At 43.8% G+C, this 18,707-nt stretch overlaps 1 protein-coding gene across 7 annotated transcripts in view; it reads left to right on the forward strand.

Moving 5' to 3' along the window:
• The window catches only part of LOC309656639 (uncharacterized protein), a 208,396-nt gene that overhangs the window by 125,672 nt on the left and 64,017 nt on the right, over positions 1 to 18,707 (forward strand). For 2 of the 7 annotated variants that reach the window (XR_014261452.1, XR_014261464.1), the window contains exon 2: positions 8,375 to 9,010. The exons of 2 other annotated variants lie outside the window; for them this stretch is intronic. The gene's annotated coding sequence lies outside the window, so the exon portion shown is untranslated. Of the gene's footprint in view, positions 1 to 861; positions 4,793 to 8,374; positions 9,011 to 18,707 lie in introns of those variants that run through there. 3 more of the 7 variants (XR_014261457.1, XR_014261458.1, XR_014261462.1) reach the window with 3 other exon arrangements.

Genomic DNA, 18,707 nt, shown 5'->3' on the forward strand with positions numbered 1-18,707 from the left:
ATTTATAGGGCATTCCAACCAGAAGCAGCAGAATACACATCCTTCTCAAGTGCACATGGAACATTCTCCAAAATAGAACACATGCTGACCCACAAAGCAAGCCTCGGTACATTTATGAAACTGAAATCATATCAAGCATCTTTTCCGATCACAATGCTATGAGATTATAATTCAACAAGAAAAAATTGTGAAATACACAAACACATACAGGCTAAACAATATGCTACTAAACAACCAATGGATCACTGAAGAAATCAAAGCAGAAATCAAAAATACCTAGAGACAACTAAAAACAAAAACACGATTCAAAACCTACAGGACGCAGCAAAAACAGTTCTAAGAAGGAAGTTTACAGCAATACAGCTGTACCTCAGGAAACAAGAAAAATATCAAATAAACAACCTAACCTTACACCTAAAGCAACTAGAGAAAGAAGAACAAACAAAACCCAAAGTTAGTAGAAGGAAAGAAATCATCAAGATCAGAGCAGAAATGAATGAAATTAGAGACAAAGAAAGTAATAGAAAAGATCAATGAAACTAAAAGCTGGTTCTTTCAAAAGATAAACAACAAAACTGATAAACCTTTAGCCAGACTCATCCAGAAAAAAATGGAGAGGGCTCAAATCAAAAAAATTAGAAATGAAAATGGAGAAGTTACAACAGACACCACAGAAATACAAAGGATCATAAGAGACTACTACAAGCAACTATATGCCAATAAAATGGACAACCTAGAAGAAATGGACAAATTCTTAGAAAAGTACAATCTCCCAAGACTGAACTAGGAAGAAATAGAAAATATGAACAGGAAAATCACAAGTACTGAAATTGAAACTGTGATTTAAAAACTCCCAACAAGGGCTTCCCTGGTGGCGCAGTGGTTGAGAGTAGGCCTGCCAATGCAGGGGACATGGGTTCGAGCCCTGGTCTGGGAAGATCCCATTTGCCGCGGAGCAACTAGCCCCGTGAGCCACAACTGCTGAGCCTGTGCGTCTGGAGCCTGTGCTCCACAACAAGAGAGGCCGCAACAGTGAGAGGCCCACGCACCGCGATGAAGAGTGGCCCTCGCTTGCCGCAACTAGAGAAAGCCCTTGAACAGAAACGAAGACCCAACACAGACAAAAATAAAATTAATTAATTAATTAAAAAATTAAAAAAAAACAAAAAACAAAAAAACTCCCAACAAACAAAAGTCCAGGACAAGACTGTTTCACAGGTGAGTTCTATCAAACATTTAGAGGAGAGTTAATGCCTACGCTTTTGTAACTATTCCAAAACACTGCAAAGGAAGGAACACTCCCAAATTCATTTTATGAGACCACCACCACTCTGATACCAAAACCAGACAAAGATACCACAACAAAAAGAAAATTGCAGGCCAATATCACTGGTGAACACACACACAAACATCCTCAACAAAATACTAGCAAACCGTGGGAATTCCCTGGCGGTCCAGGGGTTAGGACTCCATGCTCTCACTGCTGAGGGTCTGGGTTCGATCTCTGGTCAGGGAACTAAAACCCCATAAGCCACGCAGCATGGCCAAAAAAAAAAAAAAATACTAGCAAACAAAATCCAACAATACATTAAAAGGATCATACACCATGATCAAGTGGGATTTACCCCGGGGATATAAGGATTCTTCAATATCTGCAGATCGATCACTGTGATACACCACTTTAACCATCTGATCATCTCAATAGATACAGAAAAGGTTTCTGACAAAATTCAAAACCGATTTATGATAAAAACTCTCCAGAGTGTGGGCATAGAGGGAACATACCTCAACATAATGAAGTTCATATATGACAAATCCACAACTAACATCACACTCAATGGTGAAAAGCTAAAAGCATTTCCTCTAAGATCAGGAACAAGACAAGGATGTCCACTCTCGCCACTTTTATTCAGCATAGTTTTGAAAGTTCTGGCCATGGCAATCAGAGAAGAAAAAGAAATAAAAGGAAAAGAAGAAGTAAAACTGTCACTCTTTGCAGATGACATGATACTATACATAGAAAACCATAACGATGCTACAGAAAACTACTAGAGCTCATCAAGGAATTCAGTAAAGTTGCAGGATACAAAATTAATACACAGAAACCTGTTGCATTTCTATACACTAACAACAAAAGATCAGAAAGAGAAATTAAGGAAACAACTCCATTTACCATCGCATCAAAAAGAATAAAATACCTAGGAATAAACCTACCTAAGGAGGCAAAGACCTGTATTCTGAAAACTATAAGATGCTGATGAAAGAAACTGAACATGACACAAACAGATGGAAAGATATACCATTTTCTTGGATTGACAGAATCAATATTGTCAAAACGACTATACTACCCAAGTCAATCTACAGATTCAATGCAATCCCTATCAAATTACCAATGGCATTTTTCCACAGAACTAGAACAAAAAATTTTTTAATTTGTATAGAAACACAAAAGACCCCAAATAGCCAAAGCAATCTTTGGGTCAACAAAAAATGGAGCTGGAGGAATCAGGCTCCCTAACTTCAGACAATACTACGGAGCTACTGTGATCAAGACAGTGTGGTACTGACGCAAAAACAGAAATATAGATCAATGGAACGGGGTAGAAAGCCCAGAGATAAACCCACGCACCTATGGTCAATTAATGTACAACAAAGGAGGCACGAATATACAATGGAGAAAACAGTCTCTTCAGTAAGTGGTGCTGGGACAACTGGACAGCTGCATGTAAAAGAATGAAATTAGAACATTCTCTAACAACATACACAAAAATAAACTCAAAATGGATTAAAGACCTAAATGTAAGACTGGACACTATAAAATTCTTAGAGGAAAACATAGGCAGAACACTCTTTCACATAAATCGCAGCAATATCTTTTTTGATCCATCTCCTACAGTAATGAAAATAAACACAAAAATAAACAAATGGGACCTCATTAAACTCAGAAGCCTTTGCACAGCAAAGGAAACCATAAACAAAACAAAAAGACAACCCACAGAATGGGAGAAAATACTTAGAAATGATGCAGCCAACAAGGGATTAATCTCCAATATTTACAGACAGCTCATGCAGCTCAATATCAAAAAAACAAACACCCAATCAAAAAATAGGCAGAAAGGGACTTCCCTGGCAGTCCAGTGGTTAAGACCTCGCCTTCCAATGCAGGGGGGTGGGTTCGATCCCTGGTCGGGGAGCTAAGATCCCACATGCCTTGTGGCCAAAAAAACCAAGGCACAAAACAGAAGCAATATTGTAACAAATTCAATAAAGACTAAAAATGGTTCACATCAAAAAAAAAAAAATCTTAAAAAAAAAAAAAAAAAAGGCAGAAGACCTAAATAGACATTTCTCCAAAGAAGACATACAGATGGCCAAGAGGCACATGAAAAGATGCTCAACATTGCTAATTATTAGAGAAATGCAAATCAAAACTACGAGATACCACCTCACACCAGTCAGAATAGCCATCATCAAAAAGTCTACAAATAATAAATGCTGGAGAGGGTGTGGAAAAAAGGGAACCCTCCTACCCTGTTGGTATTAATGTAAATTTGTACAGCCACTATGGAGAACAGTATGGAGGTTCCTTAAAAAACTTAAAATAGAGCTACCATATGATCCAGCAATCCTACTCTTGGGCATGTATCTGGAGAAAACCATGCTTTGAAAGAATACATCACCCCAGTGTTCACTGCAGTGCTGTTTACAATAGCCAGGACATGCAAGCAACCTAAATGTCCGTCAACAGATGAATGGATAAAGATGTGGTACCTATATACAATGGAATTTTTCAGCCATTAAAAAGAATGAAATAATGCCATTTGCAGCAACATGGATGGACCTAGAGATTGTCATACTAAGTGAAGTAAGTCAGACAGAGAAAGACAAATATATGATAACACTCATATGTTGGCTCTTATTTGAAAAAATGATACACATGAACTTATTTACAAAACAGAAACAGACTCACAGATTTCGAAAACAAACTTAAGGTTACCAAAGGGTAAACCTGGGGTGTGGGATAAATTAGGAGCTTGGGATTGACATACACACAGTACTCTAACACAACAATGTAAAGCAAGTATACGCCAATAAAAATTAATTAATTTAAAAAAATACACTACTATGTATAAAATAGATAACCAACAAGAACCAACAAGACCACGGGGAACTCTACTCAATATTCCATAATAGGGCTTCCCTGGTGGTGCAGTGGTTAAGAATCCACTTGCCAATGCAGGGGACACGGGTTCGAGCGCTGCTCCGGGAAGATCCCACACGCCACGGAGCAACGAAGACCCAACGCAGCCAAAAATAAATAAATAAAATATAAAAATATATATTCCATAATCACCTAAATGGGAAAAGAAATTGAAAAAGAATAGATATATGCATTTGTATAACTGAATCACTTTGCTGTACATCTGAAACTATCACATTGTAAATCAAATACAGTCCAACATGAAATAACTCTAAGTATTACACATGGAAGATCTACAAAGAAGTTGAATCAGAGAATAAACTTATAATCAGAGTATAGGGTGTTTGGTAAGTTTCCAGAAACGCAATACAAAAACAGATCTTGGTGCATTGTGAATCACTAGTAACAGCAGCTAAAAGACATTTTTAGAAGATAACCTAGACTATTGAAACTAACTTTAATGGCACCTTTTCAATTTGTTAGAAACTTTAAGTCCTAAAGTATGCCTGCGAAATAATACAAAATTTATATACTGATCTCTACCCCTGGTTCCTGGCACAGAGCTCTTAAAACCCTTGTAAATTCCTAAGCGATAAGAGCACCAGGAGCGTCTTTTGTTCTGTGGAGGCAACTGGGTGGGCTCCTGGATGGGGCTGGTCACCAGAAGGACCGCGCCATGATTGGAAGCTTGGGCTTTTTAGCCCCACCCCCCAACCTCCAGAGAGGGGCGAGGGGCTGGGAACGGAGTGAATAAGTAATCACGCCTGTGTGAAGAAGCCTCCATAAAATCCCAATAGCAGGGGGTTCTGAGAGCTTCAAGGTGAACACATCCACACCAGGAGGGTGACACACGCCAACTCCGCAGGCACAGAAGCTCCTGCACTCGGGACCCTCCCAGACCTCGCCCTGTGTATCTCTTCATCTAGACTTCCGTGTGTATCTTTTATCATATCCTTCACTAAACTGGTAAACATAAGCAAATGTTTCCCTGAGTTCTGAGAGCCACTCTGGCAAATTAACTGAACCTGAGAAGGGGGTTATGGGGAACTCTGATCTGTAGCCAAGTCAGACAGAAGTTGTGGGCAACCTAGGGACCAACTACTTTCGATTAGCATCTAAAGTGGGGGGACGGTCCTTAGGGACTGAGCCCTTAAGCTGTGGGGTCTGACACTGTCTCCACGTGGACGGTGTCAGAACTGAGTAGGATTGTAGGACACTTGGTTGGTGTCACACAACTGCTGGGTCTGGGAAACCCCTATAGCTCTGGTGACCAGAAGTAGCAGAAGTGAAATGTTCTGTGTGAAAGTAAAACAGACAGACACAGTGCGGAGAGCTGTAGTTTGTTCCAAGGCAATCTCTAATGAAGGACATAAAATGATCTTTTTTTCTTTTCGGCCACACCACTTGGCTTGCGGGATCTTAGTTCCCCGACCAGAGATCAAACCCGGGCCCCCTGCAGTGGAAGCTCGGAGTCTTAACCGCTGGACCGCCAGTGAAGTCCCTGAAACGATCTTAATGGGAAAATAATAAAGTGTTACCGAACGACATCAAAGTAGAAAGAAAGAGAGAGCGCGTGTTCTCGGAAAAGAGACGCAATGCCATCATGATAGCAACTCTCCCAAACAGATGCAGAGTGTTCACAAAATTCCATTACATCCAAAACCAGGTCGGGTTTTTTGGTTTGTTTATGAAAAACTACTTCTAAAAACTGAAATGAGAGCCAAATGTCTAAGAATAGCCAAGTTTCCTACAGAACAAGGTCGAAGAACTTTCTCTAAAACACATCAAAGCATTTAAGTCCGGACAGTAGTTGGGGCCACACAGCATTAGCAGGAGGAGGGACTCACAGACCTGGGGAAAGAATGGACATGGGGCAGGAATCTCCTCCAGGGCGGGCACTGGCCCACAGGGCGATGACAAACAGCTGTCTACGGGCGGGTGGGGTAGGGGGGTGGGTAACACTGTCAATGTCATGTATAATAATCCATTTAATGCAGATTTTGGGGGGTTTTTTTTGGCCGAGCCCTGAGGCATGAGGGATCCTAGTTTCCTGACGAGGGATCGAACCCGCACCCCCTGCAGTGGAAGCACGGAGTCTTAACCACTGGACCGCCAGGGAAGGACTTTCAGAAGTTAAAGGCAAGTGTCCCATGACTTCTGTATACAGATTTTTCTTATATAAGGAAAATACAAAAGAAGCTACAAAGGAGGAGACTGACCAATTCATTTCTCTTAACCTTGAGTCCATTCACCAGCACAGAATAAAGGAGATGAAAAGATAAACCACACACAGGGAGACAATATTGGCAGTGCCTGCAAACGAAAAAGGATTCATGCCCAGAGCATCTAAAGAAAACTGAAGAAATCAATAAACATACAAATACACACATCACACAGAAGATGAACCACCACACCCTCATCCGGTAAGAACCCTACGTAACCACGAAGAGACCCTGGCTCCCACTCGAGGTGGACATTTATCGAGGTCACTCAGCGATGGGGACCACAAGGAAGAAATAAACAGGCGGGCAAGAATACACTCCAGACACGACCAGCATTTTCCGAGTAAATTTAAACTTATCCATAAGCTACGAAGCCACGCTTTTTTCTCTGAAGTGCAGAAACTCAAGTCACATCTCGCACTTGGAGATAAAAACAAGAATGACTGTCGCAGCATTGCTAACTCATCAAAAAATGCACTTGGGGAATTCCCTGGCAATCCAGAGGTTAGGACTCTGCGCTTCTACTGCAGGGGGCCTGGGAACTAAGATCCCACAAGCCATGGTGCAGCCAAAAAAAACCGAAACACTTGGAAGAACCCAGGCAGCAAAGGCACTGGAACACATGAGTCAATGGGGAGAGCTAAGCCTCAGACACCAGCACGTGTGAAACAGACTGGGGCTGAGAAACCCCAGAGAAACTTCTGTGTGACATTACTGGTGATTCACGAACTAACGTTCACTTCTTGGAAACTGAAGGGGCAAAATCAGACGACACACTGCTTGGTGATAAGAGATGGTAAAGGTATGAATAATAACAAAGAATCAGGACAGAGGTCACCTTGGTAACAGGAGGGAGAGAAGATGTGGGAGAAGCACAGGATGCGGAAATGCCAACAGGTACCCGGGCCTACCTGTACACCTGGGGGTGAGTCCACAGGTGTTAATATTGTTATAATTAATGTTGCAGCAAAACAGAAACAAGCAAATGGGCTTAGGCACAGACCAGCCAAACGGGCCTGAAAGAGATAAGCAACCTAGGTTATTCTTCAGCTGCTACTACTAACAAACACTTGTAGCTAGACTTGTCCTTCACAAAGCTGATTACTCTAGGAATCCACATGAATTACACGCTGCACCTGGCACTCTTCTCCCCCTACACTCCCTTGTAGCGCTCTTTATTTCAGAAAGAAGGTCACAGGCCTATAACTGCAGGGATACCAGACCCGGTTGCCAGGCTGCCTAATGCCAGCTGTGACCATTTTGAAATAATGCAAGGAAAAAATGCAAGACCTTCACAGCTTTGATCCTTACCACCTACCCCAGACCAAGAGTCCTGAGTATAAAAAACTTCTCTCTATCCTCTCGAGGGGGGCACAGTTCTTGAGGCGCTAGCCTACTGTGTTCCCCACTTTGCCTGGCAAAGAATCAAGCTATTCTTTCTTTTCCTCAAAACTCTGTCTCCATATTTCTGTTCCGCATCGGTGCACAGGGAGCCAAGATTATTTTGGCATCATTAACTTAATGCAAAAGTCACACGATTTAAGAACAGCCCCAGGGCAAGCACAGGACACCTCAGAGAGGACACACTACCCCCAGCACTACTGGAAGCGGATCCCCTCCCCTCGTGATCGTGGCATCCACAGCTCCTCCTGTGGTAGTTCCATGGTCTGGAGGCCACCTGCATGGGCTGAGGGGGCCAGCAAGACCCCAGGGCACCTCCCTTCACCTCCCTCGAAGGCTCAGCTTTGCACTCAGCTTGTCCCCCACCCCAGGTGATGCCCCTGCTTCAAGCTCCGTGGGTCATTTACAGGAGACAAAGACCCTCCCCCCAGAGTGTGAATGGGAGCCTGCAGGATCCCTGCTTCCACCTGTGTTCACGGATAACGTAAAGGAGGGAAATTCTAGGGCACTTTTACGGCTTTAATAACTGGATCCTGCTTATTCCTTTCAGAAGACAGGTATTGAGACAGGCTGGGACCCTTTGCTGCAGTGCTTGCACCTGGACAACCATCTCCTCCAGCAACAGATGCAAAGAAACTCTAAGGGACTAAAAAAATAACTGCACGCATGCGCAGTGGGGGCAAATTAAGAAGAACAAGATACAAAAAGGCCAAAACCCAACTGCCACTTCCGAGGTACGGGAGCAAAAGCAGGGTCCTGTGCATGATCCCCCACACGGCACCACCAAGGGGGTGGCCAGACCATCTAAGCCACCCCTCCGGCCCGACCCACCCACCTACCCTCACCCTCACCCCGTTTACCAGCCCGCCCCTCCTCCTGGATCCAGCAAAGGCACCAGTTACTTGTTCTCGCTCTCTCGTGCTGTAGCAGGAACCTCAATAAAGCCTTGCCTGAACTCCTCACCTGGCCTGATCAATTTCTACTGATTAAGGGCTCCAAGAACCCAGGTTGGTAACAGTTATCAGCTAATACCCTCATGGTAACACACCGTTTGTAAATTAATCAGAATTGAACACTAGTTGCTTTTACAGGTCACATTTTACAGAATTTTCATTAATCTGAATGCCACATGTGTTAACAGGAAATGGAACAGGACCACAGCGTCAGGAACTCTGTACCCTGTATGGAAGAGTCATTATTATTTTTATAAAGACATGAATCCGCCTCTTTGTCGACCTTACTTCAGTGTACTGTCAAGTTTAACAATGTAATAGCCATTTATCTTACCAGCAAAAGTGAGTTCAGGAATAGAGGGAGTAATTGCAATCTATGACGGACCACCGGCAAATCCAGAGAATAATGGAGGGGCGCTTACTATTACAGGGAAAAGGAGTAGTTTGGAGCGGCTGTAGTAACCGAGGAGTCCATTGGAGGAGCTGGGCGTCCAAAATATGGAGGCTTCTCAGTGGCTGGGCTGTCCTGGCCCAGAGAGGTTTTCTTCTTTCTGCTGGGTAGTAAGATGCGCCTTCCAGTTGGAGATGTAGAGGGCGGTCTTCACCTGTTTGGAGTAATTGATGAAGCTTGGGGAGAGGGAAGGGGACGCCGAGAGCTCTCCCTATAGGCCCATTTCCACTCCAACTTTAGCTGAGGTTTCTTCAATTAATTCCAGAGAACTTTCTGCATTTTCCCCACAACCGCAGTGGAAGACAGGACATTCCTGAGACCCTTCCCAGAACAACACGAGTCGAAACAACACGCTCCGTGCCAGGAGACCAAGAACAGACCTGAGGAACTTACTACTCTAAGTGGAAGGAGAGGGGGAAGGGATCCGTTATTTTACCTTTACTGAAAACTGAGGCCAGAGTGAAAGCAGAACCTTCAGGTCCAGGGCGGGTCCCCTGCAGACACCCCAACCGCCCTCCCCAAGTCCTGTCCTCCCTCCGACCCCACCCAGCAAAGGACTCGGGGAGGGACCCCCGCGTGGGGATGGTACAAGACGCCAAGACCGCACCCCGGAGCGGAGGGCTTATTGGGGTGGAGACTAGCACGGGAAGCGGGGAGGGAGACCCGGGACCCTGTCAGCTTCCAGCGGGTTCCTTGCCGGTTCGAACCAGCCCCTCCTGGTCTCCGGCCCCGGCTCGGGCACTCACCATCTCCACCTCGCTCTGAGCTCTCCCCGGCGTCCTGCAAGCGGCTCCGAGACTTGGGCAGGTGAGAGCGATGGGGAACGTACACCTGGGGCTGCGTGGAGCAGGCGCGCACGAGCGCAGCAGAGGGCGGACAGCCTCTCCCTAGGAGCCGAAATTGCGCCCGCCCCCGGCCCTGATTGGACGATAATCCTTGCCCCGCCCCCATGCTCCATCCTCCTCGCCCCCTCCTACTCTGATTGCTGGTTGGCCTGACCCCGCCCAGTCACCGCTGATTGGACATTTCAACCAGACCCCGCCCCTACTCCTGAGTGACAGGCCACAGGGACGCGCAAAGCTGATCCGCTCGCCTGGGATTTGGGCTCCCTGCTTGGCAGACCCTGTGGCATCTGCCCACAGCTGGGCGGCTCCCTTGTGTCCTCCTCCTGCACCTGGTAGTCCAGACTCAGTTTCCCCGCGGATCGCTACATATCCGGAGTGAAGATGAGAAAACGTGGGACACTGCAAGGGCCGAGGTCACTGTGGAAATGTTCCCTTTAAAAACAAAGACTCGCGGGGCTTCCCTGGTGGCGCAGTGGTTGAGAATCTGCCTGCCAATGCAGGGGACACGGGTTTGAGCCCTGGTCTGGGAAGATCCCACATGCCGCGGAGCAACTGGGCCCGTGAGCCACAATTACTGAGCCTGCGCGTCTGGAGCCTGTGCTCCGCAACGAGAGAGGCCGCGATGGTGAGAGGCCCGCGCACCGCGATGAAGAGTGGCCCCCGCTTGCCACAACTAGAGAAAGCCCTCTCACAGAAACGAAGACCCAACACAGCCATAAATAAATAAATACTTAAAAAACAAACAAACAAAAGACTCGCAGTTAACATCACCACGTGCGAAGCAGGTTCACCTTTGACACGGGAAAGCCCCTCCCTTCGTCCCCTCCCCCGCCTCTGGGGCTTGAGATCAGCAACCCAAGGGCCAGGGACCTTTCCCCCGTGGGAAGTCGGACCCCGAGGCCCCAGCGGGCGTGCAGAACTCGTCTCAGCACATCCACAGTTGTGAGATGCCACAATTCTCAGGTGTGCATTTTACACTGCAAGGAAATGTTTTTTAGATCCGTTTTTTAGTGTGTCGCTGGAAAATTCTGAAATACAAAAAGGCTGTGATATCCCTAAAGCAAATGAACTATTTTAACTGACATAAGAAAAAGCAAGAAAAGCTTAAATAAGTTTTCATTGGACCTGAAAACTCTTAATATTCTGATTACATTAGGCCAAAACACTTAATAGCATTTCATATGACAGATCATTTCAGAAAATACCCTTCATGAACATTGCTGATTTGTAAAACTGTTGTCTTCCCGGGGACCTCGAGGGAAGGTTGTTTGGTTTTCTTAAAGGAGCTGGTGTCCGCCAGTTTGTCAGCCAGGTGTCTGTATTCTTCTTGGCTTGTGGCAGAGTCTTGCTTGCCAAGGTGGGTCTCTGGAATGGGAAATAGTTCTTGCAGCGATTCTTGACTGATTTGAGTACGTGTGACTTTTTTTTATTTGTTGATACGAATCGTTGTCATCTCATGTTGGAGTAGCAGTTCTTGAGGTGGAATACAAAGACTTTTTGGAAGCAAAGTTACTGGGTAAACTTGAGGATGGAAGGTCAGTTATCTGCTGGCCTACTGGCCTGGGAGTTACAGGGAGAGGACAGAGGCCTGAGCTAGAGACGTCTGAGGGGTGGTTATTGTTTTGGTTTGTTAATGGAATGGAGCTAGTTTTTAAACTCGTAAAATTGTTGTGATTTTTTTTATGAAAAGTAGATTTGGGTTGTTATTAATTTCTATAAGGGGTACATTTTGGTTAGGGGAAATAGAACCGAATTGCTAGTGTGCAAGTTTAACTTGAACAATAAAAATTGAGAATATTTCATTTTGTGTTTCGGAGAGTATACTGTATGAGGGAGCTGTTTGTTTCCCTATGTGAGGCATAAGCCAAAGATCAGTTTTGTCCACTGCTGGAGAAAGAATCAACGAAACGGAGCAGTGTTCCCCAAGGCGTGCTGCTTGTCTGATCTTGAGAGTGCCAGAGTAGACAGCAGCTTTCTGATCTAGAGTTCTTCAGATTTGCAAATGGACAGTGGTTTCAAGACTTGACGCTGACACCAGAGTCTAATATGAGTGATGGTTACGCTCATTGGTAGACGGGATCCCAGCTAAGTGAGGTGGTGTGAATAGTTAGCAGATGCCCTGCAGTCACTGGACGGTAACAACACAGCGCCGTCTCCCAGGTAAAGCGGCAAATTACTCTTTTGAGTTTATTGGAAACGTCTTCTGTTGATGAAGCTTCTAGGGGAAGATGTGCTTTGACAGGCTTTTGAAAGTGGGTCACCTCCCCCTACAATCTCTCCTGGTTTGTTACTTTCTGTAGACAAAGAAAATCAGCTGATTTTTTAAAAAAATTAATTATTTATTTTTGGCTGCGTTGTGTCTTCGTTGCTGCCCACAGGCTTTCTCTAGTTGCGGCGAGCGGGGGCTACTCTTCGTTGCAGTGCGCAGGCTTCTCATTGCGGTGGCTTCTCTTGTTGAAGAGCACGGGCTCTAGGCACACGGGCTTCAGTAGTTGCAGCACATGGGCTCAGTAGTTGTGGCTCGCGGGCTCTAGAGCACAGGGTTAATAGTTGTGGCGCATGGGCTTAGTTGCTCTGTGGCATGTGGGATCTTCCCAGACCAGGGATCGAATCCGTGTCCTCTGCATTGGCAGGCAGATTCTTAACCACTGCGCCACCAGGGAAGCCCCTTCAATTGGTCATTTGAAGCATTTAGTTTGAATGTGGCATTTTGTACCTTTCTTTCGGCAAAACATAGGTCTATTTATAAGCATTTTTATATTTTTTTCCTTAAACATGGCTTGTGTATTTCTGCTATAAAATACAGCAATAACTGGGGAGTGCTGCAAGGTGTGTTCTTAAGCACAGGGTCTGTATCATGCGAGGGTCAATAAAGTTCACAGAAATTAAAAAAAAAATAAACCCTCCAACTTGAGTTGGAGTAAAAAACTATAAATTTCTATACCGTTGAAAATTTTACTTATAATTAGAAAAATTCCTTTTCTGTTTCATTTTCTATTCTACCTGCTTTTGTTTTAAAAACTCCTATATATCCTGGCTTCCCTCCTTCCTATTCAGAGCAGTCTCTCAGAGTTATTTGAGATGCCGTCTCCCGGGCCTGAAGTCCTATGAATGTCCACCGAATAAAATATAACTCTCAACTTTTAGGTTGTGCATTTTTTTAAGTTGACAATAGCCTGTGTCTTCATTTCCTTTAATTATCCCCAAGTGTTCTCTATAGCTGGTTGTCCTAACCAAGATCCAACACAAACCATTTGTTGCATCTTTTTTTTTTTATTTTTAGAGTATTAAACAGTAAAATTGATTTAATTCTTTCAGTGTGCAGTTCTATGAATTTTAGTATAAGGATAGTGTTTAGTGTCAGCAGAGCTGAATTGTGCGCCCCCCAATTCATTTGTTAAAGCCCTGACCCCACAACATCTCAGAATGTGACTATATTTGGAGACGGGGATCTTTAAAAAGGTGATTAGGTTAAAATGAGATCCTAATCCTCATTTTATTCTTTTCCCCAACCTTTTTTTTTTTTTTTTTTCTGGCCACGCCCCGAGGCATTCGGGATCTTAGTTCCCCGACTGGGTATTGAACTTGGGGCCTGGGCAGTGAAAGTGCTGAGTCCTAACCACTGGACCGCCAGGGAATTCCCCTAATCCTCATTTTACTCCAACACTACTCCAATCTGACTGGTGTCCTCATAAGAAGAGATTAGGTTACACACACACACACACACACACACACACAGAAGGACAACCACGTGAGGACATGGGGAGAAGGGGAGAATACAGCCAACTACAAGCCAAGGAGAGGCCTCGGAAAGAACCAACACTGCTGACACCTGGACCTTAGAAGTCTGAACTTCTAAGCCTCTAGAATTGGAAGAAAAATGAACTTCTGTTGTTTAAGCCACCCAGTCTGTGGTATTTTGCTATGGCAGCCCAAGCAAATTAATACATCTAGTAATCAAGACAGTGTTGTATTGCCATAAGGACAGTTGAATCAATCAATGGAATGGAATTTAAAAATCCAGTGGTAGACCCTACATATATGCTCAATTAATTTTGCCAAAAGGCAATTCAAGGTAGAAATGGTTCTGGAACACCTGGAAATCCATATAAAAATAAACTCTAATCCCAATTTCACACTATAAACAAAAATTATTTTGAGATGGATTATAGATCTAAATGTAAAAGCTAAAGTACAAAGCTTTTTATTTATTGAAGTACGGTTGATTTACAACTACAGTTGTAAATAGTTTTAGTTTCTGGTGTACAACAAAGTGATTCAGTTATACATATCTATCTATATTCTTTTTCAGATTCTTTTTCCTTATAGGTTATTACAAATTTATTGAGTATAAAATTCCCTGTGCTATAGAGCAGGACGTTGTTGTTTATCTATTTCATATATAGTAGTATCTGTTAATTCCAAACTCCTAATTTATACCACCTTTCCCCTTTGGTAACCATAAGTTTGTTTTCTATGTCTGTGAGGCTATTTCTGTTTTGTAAATAAGTTCATTTATATCATTTTTTAAGATTCAACATACAAGTGATATCATATGGTATTTGTCTTTCTCTGTCTGGCTTACTTCACTTAGTATGATAATCTCTAGGTCCATCCATGTTGCTGCAAATGGCATTATCTCATTCTTTTTTTATGGCTGAGGAGTATTCCACTGTGAAGGTGTATATGTATATGTGTGTGTGTGTGTATATATATACACACCACATCATATATATATATATATATATATATATATATATATATATATATATATATATATATATATATATATATATATATATAATCTCACATCTTCTTTATCCATTCATCTGTCAATGGACACTTTGGTTGCTTCCATGTCTCAGCTATTGTAAATAATGCTCCTGTGAACAATGGGGTGCATGTATCTTTTCAAATTAGAGTTTTTTTGTCTTTTCCAGTTATACGCCCAGGAGTGGGATTGCTGGATCATATGGTAACTCTATTTTTCATTTTTAAAGGAACCTCCAGGGACTTCCCTGGTGGTCCAGCGGTTAAGACTCCGTGCTCCCAATGCAGGGGGCCCGGGTTCCATCCCCTGTCAGGGAACTAGATCCCGAATGCATACCGCAACTAAGAGTCTGCATGCCACAACTAAAGATCCCGCATGCTGCAACAAAGATCCCTTGTGCCGAAACTAAGACCTGGTGCAGCGAAATAAAAACAAATAAATAAATATTTTAAAAAATAATAAAGGACCCTCCATACTGTTCTCCATAGTGGCTGTACTAATTTACATTCCCACCAACAGTGTAGGAGTGTTCCCTTTTCTCCACACCCTCCCCAGCATTTATTGTTTGTAGATTTTTGATGATGGCCATTCTGACTGGTGTGGGGTGACACCTCATTGTATTTTTGATTTTCATTTCTCTAATAATTAGTGATGTTGAGCATCTTTTCATGTGCCTGTTGGCCCATCTGTGAAATGCAAACCTTTGAGAAGGAAACGTTAGGGTCTATCCTTGAGTTCTGGGAACAAAGAATTATTAGATAGAACCCAGAAAGCATGAGCTACAAAAGAAAAAAAAAAGATAAAATAGATTTCATTAAGCTATAATTTAAAAAATGGAACATAACAAGTCTTGGCTGTTTTGAGATGCAGGGATTATTATTATTCAGCTATGGCAAGACCAGCAGTCTAGGAGGTGAGTGCCACTGAAAAGATAATGTGTTCTCACAGACCTCCCCCAGGGGAAGGGGCACACAGGGCCAGACGGGGAAGCACCAGGCATGCTCAGGAGGCAGGGGGATGAAGGGAGAATGTGGGCAAGAAGCTTTACTGCGGTTCCCTGGGGAAGGAGCGGGCAGGCAAGGGTGAGCAGGCTCAGGATCGGCTAGTTTGTATGATTCCAGGGCTCTGGGGAGGAGGGGCTGCTGGGGTGACTAGGACGGGGGACAGTGGCCCCGAGAGTGGGAGCCCCGTAGAGGAGGGGTTGGGATGCAGTTCTGCACTGGCTGGTTTGTGTGTGAAAAGTGAACTCACGGGTGAGTTGTTTACTGTCTAGGGATTGGCCACCCCTGGGAGGGGCAGATCCCTCTAGGGTCAGTGAGGCCCCAGCTGTCAGAGCATCAGGACACAGAAAATAAAAAAAGCCTTGAGTAATGCATTGGTGAGGAGGTGGAGAAATTGGAACCCCTGTACACGTCTGGTGAGAGTGTAAGATGGGGCAGGTACTGTGGAAATGTTTGGTGGTTCCTCAAAAAGTTAAACAGAGAATTAGCATATGATCCATTAATTCCACTCCTAGGTATTGTGGAAATAAACAAAATCCTCACTTAAAATTTCGGGAGGCCAGAAGGGGGAGCTCTTAAGCCTTTCTAACTCAATAGGAAGAGACATATCTTTGCATCTCTAGCAGGAAGGTTACTACTTTACTACTCAGCAGGGGGAGGAAGAATTTCTCCTTGCCTGGCAACAGCCCAGCCAATGAGAGACCGTCAGCACTCAGCCAAGGAAAAACCACTACACTCTGAACCCCCAGTTTCCTCTAATGGACTCTGTTTATAACAGCCCCTCCCAACTCCCCCTTCTCCTTTATAGAAGAATCCTGCTCTCTATTGTCCTCCAGACTTGCCTGTGGCTCACCATAAATTACAAGTCCGGGATTGCAATTTTGCTGTTCCCAAATAAACCCATTTTGCTGTTTTATTGTTTTAGGTCGACAGAATATATCCAAAGGAATTGAAAACAAGTACTCAAACAGATACTTGTGTATCAGTGTTCATTGCAGTATTATTCACAACTGAAAGGTGGAAACAACTCAAGTGTCCATCAACAGATGGGTGGATAAACCCAATGTGTGCCATCAACACAGTAGAATATTATTCTGTCTTGAAAAGGAATGAAGCATTGACACATGGTATGTGGACAGAACTTGAAAACAGATGCTCAGTGAGAGAAGCCAGACACAAAAGGACACATAGTGTGTGACTCCATTTACGCGAAACGTCCAGAACAGGGAAATCCTGTTTACTTTTCTTCATGCTTATAAGGCTGTCAAACGATACACCCATATTTAGGATTTTCTTCTTATGATGTTTCTAATTTTTTCCAAAAGTGGGATCATTTCATACACACTTTTGTGCAACTATATCTTTTTCTTTTACTAAATAATAAATATGATAATCGGCCCAAACCAAAGCACAGGGTCTAACTCTTTGAAGGTTAAGGACTTTTTGTGGCAGTTCACTGTCAATAAAAAGATCCTCTCAATCCAAATACCGCATCCCCCAAGAGCCCTCCCTCAAGACAAACACCGTCACCAGCATTTTGTATAACCTTACAAAGACTTATTGTGTGCGCACAAAGAAAAATGCGGCGTATTCCTCTAATAAATACTTGTTAAGCATCTCCTATGTCCCAGACTGTTCTCCGAACTGGACAGTACGGTAGTAAATGACCACAAAAATCCTTTACCCTTCTTAGATTCCAGTGAGGAGGGACAGGAAATAACCATATTAACAAATAGCATATATAATAAATATAATATATCCCAGTATGGGGGCACATGTCAAGGGCACAGTACACAGGTAAGGAACAGGGGAGTGTCTGTGAGCACCTGTCCCTCTGCTGCCTCTCCCAGGCCCAGCACAGCTGTTTGATTCCCATCACACACAGGGAAGCCTCCGCTCTGCCCTGACTCCCACCTCACCCACACCCCACCTCCCCAGAGAGCCAGCCCCAACCTTTTCCAGGTTCTAGAAGGAATGCTTCTGGTGCTGAAGGGCTCACCCAGGGTGACTGAACAGGGGTTGGGGCAAGGCTGGGGATGTGTTTACATGATCTAGAAACAGAAAAGCCAATCCACAGAATAGGAGGAAATAATTGTAAATCATATATCTGATAACAGAATTGTATCTAGAATGGATTTTTAAAGACTCCTACAACTCAGGAATAAAAAGATAAGTTATCCAATAAAAGTGGGCAAAGGAGCTAAGGAGACATTTCTCCAAGAAAGATACACAGGGAGCCAATAAACACATGAAAAGCTGCTCAACACCATGAGCCACCAGGGAAGTGCAAACCCAAACCACGACGAGGTTATCACTCACACCCACTAGGGCAGCTGGAATCAAAAAGTCAAATAACAACGAGGCTTGGTGACATGTGGAGAAATCAGAATCCTCATTCACTGCTAGTGGGAATGTAAAATGGTGTAGCTGCTGTGGAAAAAGGTCTGGCAGTTCCTCAAGTGAGTAAACATACAGTTACCACATGACCCAGCAATTCCACTCCTAGGGATCTAGCAAAAGAGTTGAGAATGGCTTCAAACACATACTTGTACACAAATGTTCACAACAGCCAAAAGGTGTTAGCCACCCAAGTGTCCATCAGCAGATGAATGGATAAACACGGGGTCCATCCTTACACAGGAATATTATTCAGCCTTAAAAAGGAAGGAAATTCTGACACAGGCTACAACATGGATGAACCATGAAAACATTATGAAAGAAGCCAATCGTAAAAGACCACATTCTGTATGATTCTATTCATATGAAATACCCCAAAGAAGGAAATCTATAGAGAAAGAAGGTAGATTAGTGGTTGCTTAGGGCTGGGGTAGGGGTTGGGGAGAGAGGGGGTGACAGGTAAAA

This window comes from Balaenoptera physalus, assembly GCF_965194825.1.
Source record: "Balaenoptera physalus genome assembly, chromosome: 3".
Taxonomy (NCBI): Eukaryota; Metazoa; Chordata; class Mammalia; order Artiodactyla; family Balaenopteridae; genus Balaenoptera; species Balaenoptera physalus.